Raw genomic sequence first — 12914 nt, forward strand, 5'->3', positions numbered from 1 at the left:
TAATGGAACGTCAGGGTTTGCATCATGTAACAATCTAAGGATCTCTGCCTCATAGGTTTCCTCTGTCTCTCTGGAAAAGAGGTATCTCGGGTGCCAGTGAGCTGCATGATGGGTCTGCATGTTAGTGAATTGGAGGTCGATGGTGAATGATAGGTAGGCATGATCCACTGCAACTTGGAGAAGGCGTGGGGATATTGAGAGGTCTTGGATGTGAGATATGAGCATCAGTGGGGCAAGAACATAGTCTACTGCTCTGGCACCATGTCGGTGAGGATAACATGTGAAGGCGCCAGATAGGGGGTATCTAGCCAGGCCATTAAGAATGGCCAACCTGTGTGCTGTGCCCATCTCCACAAGGTATCTCCCATATTTGGTGACTTCCCCCATATCGTGAGATGTCCTCTCTAGCTATAGCTATGACACATCGTGCTCCTGCAGCATCTTCTCAGACGCATCAAAGAAGGACACCTGATGGGAGGCTGTCCTAGCATTAAAGTTTCCTAGTAAGATAACCTCACCCTCCTTCGAGAACGCCCAAATATCCTCATCCAAAGCCACATATGGTGATTGCTGCTTGGGTGGGGCGTATCGGGATGTCATAGGGGGTAAATAGCATATGGAAACATACAAAGTGCATTCCTTACTATGCACTCTCACCCACATGTATCTAGCCTGCTCATCTCTGCGGACTATCTAGATCATCTGTTGTAGCTGCTCCTTGAATAACATTGCCACTCCTCCCGACCCGCGATTACTGTGGTTTGTGCATGTCTCCTTCCTGCAAGAAGCTGACTCCCATCTATAGCATGTCACCCGTGGAAGTGTATTATGTGGTCCCTGATGTGTCTCTGAGTAGAATACTATATCTCTCCCTATGAATGTCTCCTCAAAAGCTTCCACATCCAATCGGAGGGCTCCGTTACAGTTCCAAACTGCCATTGCAAGGCTGGTCCCATAGGTCTCATAGGTCTCACGCTGTCATTTGTGGTGCCTCTCCATGACTACCACTCTCCCTCCTCTGTAGAAGGCGAGTTTGCCCTCCTCCTTGGCTGCCTTAATTTTTGGTATGCACTCCCTCATGTGGGCTAGTTGGGTTGGTGTGAGATCGTCACCCAAAAACACACCGGTCCCCTTCAATGTATGGCATTGAGCTAGGAAGTCTCTCTTAGCCTCCATGGTAGGGAAGCGGAGAATGAGTGCACACTCTTTTCAGCTCTCCTTTTCTGTGCTTTTCTTGCCCACTCTCCAAGCGGAGACATGCGTGTCTTTCTTAATATTCATTAACGTGTATAGCACCTTGGTGTCCTCATCCACTTTTTCGTGCATCTTCAGCCCCGTCACCCGAACATGGAGTGCTTGCATTTTCCTTTTTTGTTTCTCCTCCAATGCGTCATTGATTATGGTTGTTATAGGTGCGTGTGCTAGGGGTTTCCCCTTCTTTGCAATTTGAATCCATTGCTCCGCCTCCTCTACTTGTTGTTGGGTTTTCTTGAGCATCTCTGCCCAAGAAACAGCCTCCTTCATCGTCTCCTCCATTTTTTGGAGTTGTTGTACTTCCTCTTTGATGCGGGTGAGCTCCTCGGTCATGCTAGGTTGAATTTCTCCTTCCTCTAGATTGGGGCTGAGCACAATGTCAGTCAGTAGCTGCCTAAGTGATTGAATCTCCCCATCTTGGGCTTCTATCTTCAATTCCAGATCGGAATCTGCTTCTGCTATGGCAAACCTGTAGGAATCTAATGGTATCGATATGGCCTTTCTTGATCAGCAGATCGGGCAAGGGAATGACAAAGACTTGGCTGACTCGGATGGTAATTCGTTGGCAGATGAACCCGGGCCGTTGCTGGATAGTGAAGAGATGGGCAAACGTCATAGGATGTCTGTTGAAGAACCGGCCTTCGGGCCGAATTTGCCTCAGCCTGAGGTTCATGTTTCGTGTCCACAACCTAATGGGTCTTTAGTATTTACAGTTCATGCTGGCAACTGCCAATCATCTTATGTTGGATTATGTTCATAGTAATGAGGATAAAGCTAGCACATTACCGAAAGGGGATCAAGTAGTAGTAGTCATGGGAACCGACCTGTCCCTACAACAGATAGCTGCTTTTCCTGAGGGGGCAGCCATATTTTATTTTACTGGAAGGACTCCTTTGATCACTAGAATTCGTGCTTGGCTGCAGTCTATGCTTGTTAGTTGTGAACAGTGCCCAGATGATGCTTTAGGGCATATGCAGGTTCCCTTGGTTGAAGAGATTTATGATGGCCCAAAGGGATTCTTTGAGGTTCTGTTTTGTTGTGCGGAAGTATGGGCTCTTGTTATGCAACACATTCCTTTGTTTATGGATGGGCAGCTAGTTCATGTGGTCCCTTGGAGGCCCATGGCTGAATTTCAGGACATGTTGAGACAGGCTTGCCCAATTTGGATAGAGGTGGTGGATTTTCCTACGCATCTTTGGAGACTTCTCCCTATGGTACTGAGAACCCTTGGTGAGGTTTTGGTGGAACCTCGGCTGGCTTCCTGTACTAGGAACCGGTCATGTATGCTGTGGGATACAGGCAAACCTTGCCCGACAAAAATTCGTTTTGAAGTTCCAGGCTTACACACGTTGGTGTATGAGTTGAAATGGGGTACTTTTGCAAGACACTGTTTCATATGCGGTCAATTGGGCCATTTCGTTTCGGAATGCGACAAAAATACGGAGGTAGTGCGGGGCCCTAAGGATCAAGATATGGAAATGCAAGACCACCACCCTCAGCACATGTTTCAGCAAACAGTACTTGATCTAGAGCATCTTCCCCAACAAGGTCATGAGGAAGGCAAGAAGAATGACCCTCACGAGGGTGGGGAGCGTCCTTCGACTGTGGTAGGGCGGAATTTGTCTCCTCGGGAGGATTCTTGGGTCACTGTGGTTTGTCGTAATGCTAGGCAAGATTCTCGATTGAATTGTGCCCATCCTTTGCCGCCCCCAATCACTCAGACCTTCCAATGCTGAGGTAGGGGTTTTTATATGAAACCTCAATCTTTGCGTATCACAGTAGTGGAAGATAGGACTTTTGATTCAGCCTTGCGATTCGATGCTCGTGGAAGGCTTGTGCCTCCTCAGGACGTTTTCCGCTCCAAGCAACTGCAGGTGCCTTCCCGAGCTTTGATTGCGGGTCTGCAAAGAGCAGATCTTGTAGATGTTATACGTATTGAAATGGAGAGAGGATGATTCGATGCTCGTGGAAGGCTTGTGCCTCCTTGGGACGTTTTCCGCTCCCAGGAACTGCAGGTGCCTTCTAGAGCTTCGATTGCGGGTCTGCAAAGAGCAGATCTTGTAGATGTTATACGTATTGAAATGGAGAGATTCCAGGCTGCCAAGGCTATAGTGCTAAAAGGGAAAGGGAAAGCGATGGTTCAATAGTTTTTCTTATTTTCTGATGGATCATGAAACTTGCTTTGTGGAATGTAAAAGGTATTTCTTTAGGCAGCAAGCAGTATCGGTTGTGGAAAGTTGTGCTTGCTGGAAATTGGGATGTTTTTTTGTGCTGTGGAGCACAAACAACATTCTTTGGCTGGATCTTCTTATGTGTATAAGGATTATGCGGCCTTTTTTAGTGGTTGCACTCCATACAAATCGGGAGTTATATTGGCTGTCAAATCCTCCCTGCAACCAGCATTGGTCTCTCAAGATACCTGTGGCCAATTTTTGATCCTAGAAATATGTTATGAGGTGGAGATTCTGTGGATTGTAGGCGTGTATGCTCCTTCTAATGCAAGGGAACGTCATCAGCTTTGGGATGACTTGCACTGCCTTGCCTTGCCTCGTCAAGGCTGTGTTATGGGCGACTTTAATGCTTGTGTTTCTGCAGATTAGGCGACCTCTCCGCATTCGGTTATGGATGGTCTTGAGCGGCAGGCTTGGGATGCTCTTGCAGCGGCATCTTTGAAACAAGACATGTGGTCTTAGATGTATCCATTACACGGTTATACTTATTGCTCTTTTCAGCATCCAAATACTTGGGCCAGATTGGATAGAATCTACATCTGCCAAAGTGACTCCCTTCTTCCTGCAATCATTGATATGCGGGTGGAAAGACAATATGTTCTGTCAGATCATTACCCTTTGGTCCTAGAAATGAGCCACAGATCTGTTCATGCATTCAAGGCTATCCTCGCCCATTTGCCTCTTCGGTTTAATCAATCTTTTTTGCAGCAAAATCAGTTTTCAGCAGATGTTCAGCACCTGATAGCTTCTTTTAGCTTGAAGGTTCTATCTACAGGAATGGAAGCATGGGCGGTTTTTAGGGATAATGCACGAGCCTTATCTTGACAATATGGTATTCAGCATGCTTCCTTGTTTCGAGCTGAATTGCAACATGCTCAAGTTTTTTTAGCCCATTCCTTGGCTTTGTGCAGACTAGGGATTTCGATGATGACTTGCTCACTTGCATTGAATGGCTGAAAGGCAGGGTCCAATCTCTTCAGGAAGAGGAGTATGCAAAATACAAATAGTTGGCCAGAGCCAAAGCTTTACATGATAACAGCAGTCAAATTCATCAATTTTTTGCTCGTCTGCTTCAGAAATATGCTCAGGAAAATATTGTGCGCTTAAAGGATGGGCAAGGTGATATGGTGACTGATCCTGCCTCCATTATTCGGATGAGTGTTGACTTTTATAGGGCCTTGTTGGGTCTGCAAGAGATCCTTACAAATGCTGTTCTCTCTGCTCGAACACACATTTGTGGCATGTTAGTAATCAGGTCGCACCAGAATGGGTGAATCTAATGGAGGCCGATATTTCTGAAGAGGAAGAGGAAGAAGTGCTATCTCACTTGCCTTGAAGGAAAAGTCCAGGCTGGGATGGGCTTCTTAATGAGCTGTTTTCAGCCAATGTGCAACTGCTTAAGGACCCATTAACTTGATTGTGTTAGCAGGTGTGAAACTCGGGTATGATGCCTTCAGATTGGAAGATTGCAGTCATCAAGTTGTTGCCCAAAGTTCCCTCTCTGTCCTCTTTGAAACAATGGAGATTCATTTCAATTATGGGATCGTTATATAAAATCATCTCCAAGATCATTGCTAACAGATTCCAAAAAGGATTTCCGTACCTCATTAATCCACATCAATATGGTTTCATTAAAGGTTGGAATATAATGCACAACATTTTGAATGTCTAGCTAGGAATAAATTATGCCAAAGCTTCTAGCCAACAGGCTGTTATGCTTCAGCTGGATATTGAGAAGGCACTTGTTGGTCATTTTTGCGGCAAATAATGTCTACAATGGGTTTTGGCCCCCGTATGATTTCTCTAGTTGATACCATGAGTCAAGGTGCTGTGGCCCATATTGCTCTTAATGGAGGGATTACGGAGGAAATTGCCTTATCTCGGTCTCTTCAGCAAGGCTGTCCACTCAGCCCCTTGTTGTTTGCTTTGGTAACTCACCCGATGCTCTCATTATTGGATAAGTTGGCAGCTCAAGGTGAGATAGTTGGCTTATCTCTTCTTGGTGGTGATCAGCTGGTGGGCCAATCTTTGGCAGATGATTCTTTTATGTTCCTCAAGGTGGATCCTATTAATGTCCATTGGGCAATGGTGGCGTGGAACCTTTTTGCTTTGGCATCGGGCCTTCACATTAATACTTAGAAATCCACCCTTCTCTCCTGTACGGAGAATGATCTATAGACCTTGGGATGGAATGGAATTGTGATCCCGAGGGGCAATATAACTAGATACCTAGGATATCCTATTGTTGTGGAGGTTGCTCCCCGTGCTTTGTTGGATTGGATGGCATTCTGAATCTATGACAGGTTCATGTACTGGAAATCTCAGAGTTGGCCTCTTCATATTAGGCTAAAAGTGGCTCAATGCATCATGATCAGTATGATTTCGTTCTTTCTACCATTGTTGCCTTGGACTAAGAAGTCCCTTTTGGAATTGGTCCAGCCTATCAGATTTATGCTGTGGAAAAAGAAAGGCAATTGTTTGGGGCAGGTATGGATCTCTTGGCAGCATGTGACCACTTCGAAAAGGATGGGGGGTGCAGCTTTGTTGGATGTTAATTGCATGTGGCCGCTTTGAGGTTGTCCCCTTTTGCAGAGTCTATGTATTCAGTGTCATCCTTGGTCAGATATTGCCAAATTCTTCATAGAGAAGATTGGCATCTCTCATGGAAGCATGGCTATTCATGCTTCCTGGTGGCATGCGCTTAATTCTACGAGGCCCATAAAGGTCTCCCAGTCTTTTCTACATTCTCATTTAATTGCTTCATGGCAGGAGATGCTTCATTTTGCTGTCTGACGTCCTCCGGATATTCGTAAGGAGGAAAATTCACTGCAAGGAGAAATTCTAGCTTCCTCAAGGTTGTTGGATTGGCCACACAAAGATTTGTAGTGAGATAAGTTTAATTGGATGGCTAGGTTAGGGTTGAAGACAGTCTGTGATGGGGTTATTCCTGGGTAGCCCCACCTTTACTCTTTTACGTGTATTCGTCAGTACTTTAGGGTGCCTCGTGGGTACAGGGACATTTGGTCATCAATACAAGAATGTCTTCTGAGGTTCTCTCCTTTGCCTGCGTTAGAGCCATTTCATCCATGGCGTGACTGGAAGTTTGTGCTTCGTGATGACTTTTAGAAAAGGTCAGCGAATTAGATATATCATCAGATGGTGAAAGCTAAAAGATGGGTCACGGGGAAGGTTAATAAGTTCTGGCATCTTAGGGATAGCAAAAAGAAGTGGCAAGACAGATTTATCCAGCTTTGGGAGTCTAAGGTTCCATATCAGGGTAAAGTGTTCATGTGGAGGCTGCTCATTGGGGGTCTTCCAACGGGAGAAGTGCTCCATGCCTGAAAGATCTCTGCAGGCCAATGCGTTTTCTGTACTACATGCAATGAGACATTGCTTCACCTCTTTGTCTCTTGCCCCGTTGCGAGATAGATGTGGAATTTCATTTCCCGTGTGTGGTTCTCGGGGTCCCAGCACTGCATACCAGTTTGTTCGTGGATTATGGGAAATATGTCCTCTATGCCCTCTTTGTCTTCAGATTGTTCTTGTCTATTCCATTTTCTTAGATGGACAGCCCTGTGGCACATATGGCGTACTCGCAATGCCTTTATTTTTAATTTGGCATTGGGCATCCATGGGCTTGTGGCCCGTGTGCGTGGATTGGTCTTATGGCAAATCACTTCTATGATGTCAGCAGACGTGGTCCTTCCGGACATTGTTGCTCCTTGGCTGGTGATTGTTTGCTCTACTCTAGCTGCTCTTTCTGTTTGATTTATTAGAATTGGTTATGTAATAGGTTGTTCTGAGAAGCTTGCTCACATCTTGTAAATTTCTATAGTGACACTGTGAGAGAGATTGAGTATGCTAACCTGATGGTCTGATGTAAAAGCATGTAAGAGATACAGTGAGAATGTTGACCTGATGGTCTCATGTAAATATTTACTACTTAATTCAATTATCTTCACGAAGAGAGAGAGCGAGAGAGAGAGATCTTGGTCTTATGGCAAATCACTTCTATGATGTCAGTAGACGTGGTCCTTCCGGACATTGTTGCTCCTTGGCTGGCGATTGTTTGCTCTACTCTAGCTGCTCTTTCTGTTTGATTTATTAGAATTGGTTATGTAATAGGTTGTTGTGAGAAGCTTGCTCACATCTTGTAAATTTCTATAGTGACAGTGTGAGAGAGATTGAGTATGCTAACCTGATGGTCTGATGTAAAAGCATGTAAGAGATACAGTGAGAATGTTGACCTGATGGTCTCATGTAAATATTTACTACTTAATTCAATTATCTTCACGAAGAGAGAGAGAGAGAGAGAGAGAGAGAGAGAGAGAGAGAGAGAGAGAGAGAGAGAGAGAGCGTCCCGTCCTGTCGTCGCCTAGACCTGCGCGCCGCCTGACGACCTGCCTGATGACTGCCGCCTGACGCCTGACTGCCCGCGCGACGACTTGCCTGACGACCTGCCTGCGCGCCGCCTGACGACTTGCCTGATGCCTGCCGCCTGACGGCTTGACGACCTGCCCGCGCGCCTGAAGACCCACCCGCCGACGACACCCGCACTTCACAGGTCTGCATCGTCCCTGCCTCTTTTCCTGCTGTCGCATCCGTCCTCTGCCGTGGCCATCAGGTCCAAACCCGCTCGCCCTCTGCTGTGCGACTGTGGCCCACTGCAAGGAGTTCTGCTTGACGTCTCCCCTGGGACGTTGCACACTCACCTGGATCTGTGACCCGCACTTCACAGGTCTGCATCGTCCCTGCCTCTTTTCCTGCTGTCGCATCCGTCCTCTGCCGTGGCCATCAGGTCCAAACCCGCTCGCCCTCTGCTGTGCGACTGTGGCCCACTGCAAGGAGTTCTGCTTGACGTCTCCCCTGGGACGTTGCACACTCACCTGGATCTGTGCCCTCAGCTGCTCGCCTGCCTTCACACGCCCTATTCGTCAGGGGTTCACCGGCGCGCGTCTGTCCTGTTCTGCACAGGTGCCCCGTTGCAGTCCTGTTGCTGCAGCCAGGTGGTTCCCTGATTGTGCCGGTCTGCGGGACTTGCGGAGCGAGCAAGAGAGAGAGACAGAGAGCGAGAGAGAGAGAGAGAGAGAGAGGAAGGGACAGGCAGATAGACATTTTACAAGGACAGATCTGTGCCGAGGAGGCAGTAGATTATTGAAGAGCAGAGACTATAGACAGTGCATCCTGCTGCTGCAGTGAGGGAGCGAGCGAAAGAGAGAAGACAGTGGTATGGCTGGCCTGGATATGGATTTTCTCGACCGGACGGTGGCAGCCCTTGGCCCTGATTCCGATACCGAGGAGTCGGAGGATATGGTGCCATGCACGGAGGAGCCGCCTCCGGGTTCTGAACTGCCGCCGGCAGGCAAACGCTCTAAGCACACTTCAGACGAGCCAATGGGTCCTCAGGACCGTTCCTATGCGCAGGTTGCCTCCGAACCTGTGGATTCGCAGGAAATAGACTGGGAGCATTTGATGGACTTTGCCAATACTCTGCTTGGCGATTATGTCCAGCATAATAATGAAACTTTCTCTGCTGCGGCTGCGGATGATGTGCTGGAAGCGACAGTGGACCCAAAATCAGTCTTGCGGTCCTTCTCGGTGTTCTATGACCGTGCAGTTATACTTTTTTTCACCGGCAGGATCCCAGTGCTCTCACATATTCGCCAGTGGATGCACCACTTATTGCAAGGGGAGTATGTTGAGGAGATCTTCCTTGGCCCTCGCGGCTTTTATGAGGTGCTGTTGAAATCCGAATCGCATCGAGCTGAGCTACTGTCCAAGTTGCCACTATTCTTTGACTGCCGCTTGGTCCATGTGGTACCATGGCGCCCTATGGCTGACTTCCAGCGTCTGCTTCAACGCGAATGCCCGGTGTGGGTGGAAGTGGAAAATTGTCCAGCGGTATATTGGCCATTGTTGAAAGACGCGATGGCGGTTGTGGGCACAGTGCTGGTTCCCCCCAGCCTCAGGGCTATGAACCGAAACCGTCTATGCATGTTATGGGATACGGCCAGGAAAAGGCCTGCGTGGCTTCGCCTCAATTGCGCTGGCATGCATCCTTTGCATTTTCGCCTGAAATGGGGCAATTTTGCCGGACACTGCTTTTCATGTGGTAAATTAGGGCATTTTGTAGCTGAATGCCCGGAACGGCAACTGTCTTCTGAGGAGGCGCAGGTTGTGTAGCCCAAGGATGACATGGTGCTTGATGCCCAGACACAGGAGACCCTTCAGCCCCCTACTGTCATGGAAAAAGGTAAACAACAGGTCCGAGCTTTGGATTCTCCTAGCTCTGATTGGATTGAGGCACGACAAAAAAAGGTAAAAAGTTGGACGCAGGCCTGGCAGATCCTGGGCCTCATGTTTCCCCGGATTCCGTGCGCATGTACACGCGCAGGAAAGACATGGTCACCCCACAGCAGGTTGTGCGTACCATGGCCCCGTCAGCCCCCCGCAATCCGTCTTCAAGGAAAGTCTATTCCGAGGGCCCCAAGGGCCCACCTGCTAAGCTGGCGTTTGATGCGAAAGGCAATGTGATTACTCCTTGGGATAGGCGTTATCCCCGCCCTGCTCCCAAGGTAGTGGATTTCCCTTCTACCTCTAAAGCAGGTCGCCCGAATTCATTTGCAGTATTGGCTGATTTTCTGGATGAGGGTGTCCTGGATGCCCTCGCGGAAAAGATGCAATCGAGGCAACAGGCGCCTCGTTCCTGACTTCCTTTGTTTGAAAATATATGAAGATTGCCACGTGGAACGTGCGAGGCATTTGCTCTCGCCATAAGCAGCATACCATGTGGTCTGTCTTGCATGAAAATCAGTGGGATGTATTATGTGCAGTGGAGCACAAAAGTCATGGTGAGGCAGGAAAGGTTGTGGATTGTCGTGGATTTCGTCTGTTTTATGCAGGGACACATGCTAAGCATTATTCGGGCGTGCTGATGATTGTTCATGAGAAATACCAGCCTGTTCTTGTTAAAAATGATGTGCACGGCCGCTTTCTGGTAATCGAAGTCCTATTTGAAGGTGAGATTTTATGGCTGCTGGGACTTTATGCTCCCAATGATCCCACATCCCGACGGGATCTATGGTTGACTTTGCAGGGCTCCATGGCACTTGGCCGCAGAGGGTTTTTGATGGGAGATTTCAATATGTGTGTTGACTCTTCGCAGTCCACCTCAGGGCATTCGGTAATGGATACGCCAGAAAGCCGGGTGTGGAACTCCTTTGCTTTGCACATACTTAAGCAAGATCTTTGGTCGTGGCTTCACCCTTCTGTTTCAGGTTTTACTTTTCATTCTGCGCAATATGCAACCACTTGGTCGCGATTGGACAGAATGTATATCATGCAGGGGGATGATTTTCTTCCCGAGATGCTGGAGATGAAGGTCTTGCAGCAATATGCGTTGTCGGATCATTTTCCCCTCCAGCTTGAGATGCGGGCACAATCTGTTGCACCTTTTATGCAGTTCCTGAATAAGCTCCCTTTACGCTTCAACTCCTCTTATTTGAAGCATCCAATTTTTCAGGATTATATGCAGCAACTGATTGAGAGGTTCTTATTGGACTTCGCCTCTGAGGGCTTGGCTTCGTTTGCACGCCTGCTCTCTAATGTGCAGCGGGTTGCTCGGCAGTATGGGATTCACACTGCCTCTCTTTGTCACCGCCGTCGACTTGCAGCAGAGGACTTATTGGCCTTGGTCCGTTCCTTGCTCCTGGATTCCCCAGATGATGATTTTCTGCTGTCACTGGAGCGGCGTTTGGCCCATCTTATTCAAGTCTTTAGCTTGAAATCTTATCAGCAGGCCAAGCTGCATAACTTGACTGACACATTGCAAGATAATGCCTGCCAGTCTCATAAGTTCTTTCGCGCCTTGCATGCTTCTCCGGCTCGCGAAAATATGACTCGACTTCAGGACTCGGAAGGTCGCATGGTCACTGATCCGCAGACCATTATCAATATGTGCAGAAATTATTTTATGGATCTTTTTGGTTCTTCATCCTTGCCGTCTAGCCAGGTTACGCATGCCCGCTCGGTCTTCTATCAGCTGGTCCACCAGCAGGTTCCGCTTGATATGCAAGCCTCTTTGGAGGCGGATATTTGCGAAGAGGAGGTTATGGATGTGTTGTTGCACCTGCCTAAGGATAAAAGTCCTGGTTGGGATGGTCTCACTAATGAATTTTTTGAGCACTCAGCCACACAGTTGGTAAAGCCTTTGGTGGTCATGTTCCAGCAGGTTTGGGAAACAGGGGTCATGCCTTCTTCATGGAAAGAAGGCCTCATCAAACTGATCCCCAAGGTCCCTTCGCCGTCAAAGCTGCAACACTGGAGACCAATTTCGTTGATGGGCGTGATGTATAAAATCTTTTCCAAAGTGCTGGCAAATCGGCTTCACAAGCACCTTCTAGCTCTTGTGCACCCCCTCCAATATGGTTTCATTAAGGGACGCAACATTTTGCACAATATCTTGAATGTGCAAATGGCTATTGATTATGCGAGGCACTCCAATCAGCAAGTGGTCTTGATTCAACTGGACCTGGAAAAGGCGTTTGACTGTGTGGACTGGTCTTTCCTTGCAGAGCTTATGTCTGCTATGGGCTTTGGGATCCGCATGTCCCGATTGATCTACACCATTAGTACTGAGGCTTCTTCAAGAGTTATGCTTAATGGTGGGGTCACAGAGCCATTTCTCCTTGCACGCTCGCTCAGACAAGGCTGCCCTTTGAGTCCTCTCTTCTTTGCCTTGGCGACTCACCCGGTCCTTTCAATGTTATCCTCCATGGCGGCTTCTGCCCAGCTGGCAGGGTTATCTCTTCCTTTGGGGCAGCACTTCATTAGCCAATCCTTGGCTGATGACTCCTTTATGATTTTGCAGGCGGACAGGGATAACATTCGCAAGGCATTAGATGTTTGGACGCTCTTTGGTCAAGCTTCTGGTCTTCGCATCAATGCCTTCAAGTCAGCCATTCTCAGTTGCACGGAGCCTGATTTAGAGTCATTAGGGTGGCAGGGCCAGGTGGTTTCTCGTGCCGCGATTGTCAGGCATCTTGGATACCCATTGGGGGTGGATGTACGGCCAAAGGCCCTGCTGGAGTGGATTTCACACAAACTGGCCGTGAAGTTTATGTATTGGAAGTCGCAAGCCTGGCTGTTCCATGTCCGCCTCAAAGTGGCTCAGGCAATTATGCTACCAATGCTGACGTATTTCCTGCCATTACTGCCATGGACGCCCAGTACTTTGAAGGCTCTTACTCATCCCATTCGTTTCATGCTATGGAAGAAAGATTCACTGCAGGCAGGCATTTCCTGGATTTCATGGTCACATGCATGTACCCCTAAGCGCATGGGTGGTGGAGCTATTTTGGATGCAGAAACTCATATGCTGGCTCTTCGTTGGTCTCTGTTTCGTGCCATGTGTGTGGATCATCACCCGTG

At 48.1% G+C, this 12914-nt stretch overlaps 1 protein-coding gene and 1 pseudogene across 5 annotated transcripts in view; one reads left to right on the plus strand and one right to left on the minus strand.

The window, feature by feature from the left end:
• Positions 1 to 12914, plus strand: part of LOC148036915 (uncharacterized) — a 180977-nt gene that overhangs the window by 62578 nt on the left and 105485 nt on the right. The window lies entirely within an intron of this gene.
• LOC148036916 (uncharacterized) lies at positions 979 to 1587 on the minus strand (annotated as a pseudogene).

This window comes from Lygodium microphyllum, chromosome 4, assembly GCF_053477565.2.
Source record: "Lygodium microphyllum isolate KBCC chromosome 4, Lygodium_microphyllum_v1.1.10, whole genome shotgun sequence".
Classification (NCBI taxonomy): domain Eukaryota; kingdom Viridiplantae; phylum Streptophyta; class Polypodiopsida; order Schizaeales; family Lygodiaceae; genus Lygodium; species Lygodium microphyllum.